Source organism: Aulonocara sp. 'chitande type north' Nkhata Bay, linkage group LG9, assembly GCF_057382095.1.
Source record: "Aulonocara sp. 'chitande type north' Nkhata Bay isolate Kocher_YH1m ecotype deep benthic linkage group LG9, A_spYH_male_GT1.1, whole genome shotgun sequence".
Classification (NCBI taxonomy): domain Eukaryota; kingdom Metazoa; phylum Chordata; class Actinopteri; order Cichliformes; family Cichlidae; genus Aulonocara; species Aulonocara sp. 'chitande type north' Nkhata Bay.
The window spans coordinates 3,508,376-3,511,619 of NC_141352.1; the positions used below are offsets into that span (position 1 = coordinate 3,508,376).

At 45.8% G+C, this 3,244-nt stretch overlaps 1 long non-coding RNA gene across 1 annotated transcript; it reads left to right on the forward strand.

Moving 5' to 3' along the window:
• Positions 1–1,046: 1,046 nt before the first annotated feature.
• LOC147321439 (uncharacterized) lies at positions 1,047–3,006 on the forward strand. Its single transcript, XR_015130941.1, has 3 exons — positions 1,047–1,456; positions 1,532–1,617; positions 1,689–3,006. It is a non-coding gene; the product is annotated as an uncharacterized LOC147321439 (long non-coding RNA).
• Positions 3,007–3,244: the final 238 nt, after the last annotated feature.

Here is a 3,244-nt window from a genome sequence, read left to right on the forward strand (position 1 = left end):
GGAAAGCAGATGAAATCTGTAACTTGTCTTTCATCTTGGAGGGTTTGTATTCATCACATTTAGGTATTTAGCATCAACACTTAGTTCATACATAATCTACGCAGATGAAGTCCATCATACAATCCTGACCAGGATGTCGACCAGGAAGTAGAGCAGGTCATCTACTCATCGGAACGTTGGCGGTTTGATCCCTGGCTGCTCCAGTCCGCATGCCGAAGTTTCCTTAGGCAAGATACCGAACCCCGATCATTTGAATGTGAATGTTACACACTCCACTCTTGATGAGAAGCTTGGGCTCGGGGGAGCCCTGATTGTCCTGCAGAGACATTTGCTGCCGGATACTCGATGGTCAGTTTGTGTGCTTGGAGACACTCTCGATGGAGGACACTGAACGAGAGCTACCGATATGAACCATGGTAACAGAGCTCTGGCTGATCGGAGTTGCCTCTGACCTGGCTTATCGAAGAACAAAGAAAGCGGTTACAGCTTTCCAAAGCCCCACTAGGCTCGCCGGCATGGTTGACGATGGGCAAGCTGTGAGTACTCAGACTGTGTTTCTGGAACACCATATGGGAAGCTCACGGCTTTGCGATGGGAAATAGTTAGACCTGGTGTCCGCATTAACCCAAACAATCATCTCCCTCACTCATGCAGCTCCTGAACAACAAATTCTTGTCCCTGATAACCGGACTATGTTTAGTCTCTCTGACCCGATCCTTCAAGGACACCTGGTTTGGCTGAAGGACTGCTGACTTTCGCTCAACCGGGTGAAAGGACACTCTCCCTCAAGTTGAACACAGGATACACACACACACACACACACACACATACACGTGTACACTGACACAGATGCACACTCACTCCCTTCCCTATTCCAAACGCCCTGATGCTTGGCCCCCATCTGATGCAGACGGCGGGTCAGCTGGACCTGGGCAGAGATGCCACGACTCGATGCTGCTGTCTACATTGGCTTACTCTAGCCCTACTCACCCAACCCTGTTGCTTGTCACGTGTTTTCATGGTGTCACGGTGTGAAGATTCATGTTTTCTGTTCTCATACTGATCCCCTATCAGGAGCTCAGTTCTCTTTTTTTCTCCTCTCCTGTTTTTCTATACCTTACCTGTTCTGACCTGTCTCCACAATGTGATGTTTGTGTAATGTATGTGTAGCCAGATGGGCTACTCGCCTTCCGTTGTTTTTCTTCTCTCATTCTCTCTCTCTCTCGCTCGCTCTACCACCCTCGCTCTCTTTCCGCTGCACTCGCTCCTTGTATCAGGTGATCGGGTTAATTGGGAACCCACCTGCACATTGATTGCAGGGTGGCGCTAGCCTGTATAAAGCTAAGCCCATGTCTTGTTGGATTAATTCCTCCCGAGCTTCTGGTACGATACAGCAGTAAATGCTGGCGTACTGCGACGGATTGATCAGCAAGAGCCGATTATACGACAGCTACAGGTATGCTCTCGCTTAACCTTGGATTCCCTCCGAATACTGGAATTGGTGTTAATATCCTTTTCCGGCCTGTTGTAGCGCAGCAGTCTGTTTAATTCTGCCATTGCGGAGAAAGGTGTTCGTGGTATCTCCACCAATGAGAGTATAGTGCCTCCGGTCCTGGGGTAAGCTGTTAGAACTACTTTTATTAGCATTCATAGCTATAAGAGTTTAAGGTTACACTTATCTGTTTCAGGGTTCACTGCTGTACTCACCTCTCCATGGTAAATTGTCCAACCTAAATTGGAAGAGTGGACTGCCTTCTCAGCTGCTGTTGTGAACTCCTCCTTGGTGGAGTCTGCTGTCTTGTCTCGTTTTGTCTTATCTTGTTTTTATTAAGTAGGCTTACCTTTTTTTTGGGTTCGCCTGGTGTTCTATTTTATCCTGGACTGTTGCTTGTACCCACACTTCTATGATCGGGCTGAAGTGATTCTCTGCCCGAGTGTCGTGCTGGGACTCTAAATCGCCTGGGTGGCCGGTCTCAGCCGGTGGGGAGCCAGACCGGCCTACGCCTGAGAATAATTATTACCAGCACGAGTGGTAGTTTGACCCGTGGGGAATAAGCCTTTCCCGTGTGTGTGTGTGTGTGTGTGTGTGTGTGTGTGTGTGTGTGTGTGTGTGTGTGTGTGTGTGTGTGTGTGTGTGTGTGATTTCTTTTATTAAAGTGTGTTTGTCTTTTTATGATTTGTAGCGAGCCTGACGCTCAGTGTCCTTTTATTCTTTTAACATACTTTTCTGTGTTTTATTTTAGTGAAGGAGGACGAGCCAGTGGCCCTGGGACCTCAGGTGGTGGGTCGTTTTCACACTTTCTTTTGTACAGCACTGGGTGGTCTGCAGTGATTCTTTTGGTGTGATTTTCTTTTGGTTCCACGGCTGCTGGTAAGTCCAAGTTCCACGATTGTTTATTTTTACTGTAGGACACTGTCAATAATGACGCTACATCTTGACTTTTAATATTTTATTTATAATATTTTATTTATTTCTATAAATAAAACTGTTTTAATATTGGAAGCCAACCTGCCTCAGTGTGCATCCTTGAATCTGTGCGGTCTTCTTTTATTCCTTTTATTTATTTTTCTTAAATATATTTCCTGGGGGTGTAATTCCCCTAGGTGGCGTTGTCAAGTTTATTTATTTTGTTCATAACTCCGCCGACCACTTGGTCACATATGTATGGTTGGAAGAGGTCCGATTTCGCTGCAGGCAAATAAAGGCTTCATCATCATCATCATCATCATCATCATCATCATCATCATCATCTTCAAAAGAACAGAAAAAAGCGCTTGTATGGATGGGTGTTGAATGGGTGAATGAGGCATACCATAAAAAGAAATACACTAATGAACCATCAACCACTTACTCCTCCCTTACCAATGAAGCAACAAGGCTGAGGTGTAATGTTCCTCCCTAACCTAATGTTCTGTGAAATAGAGCGTTGCACTTCCTGATTGACTGCTCTTATTGGCTGTCAGATAAAGGTGATGTTTAGTCGCATCTTTCACCTCTCCACGAAATTGGGATAATACAGAATAAACAACTAGATTTCTCCTCGTTTCCTCTACACATTTCTCAGTCTTTTCTCATAGAGCTATGTGAGAGGCAGTACAAAGAACACAGCTACAGTTGCTTTGTTTGTTTGTGTGTGTGTGTTTCGGCGTACAGATAGACTGGAACCTCATGTAGTCCCCCTGTTGGCCGGTGGGGGGCAGACGTACATTCTCCAACCTGCATTGTTCCCATTTCAGGTGAAGA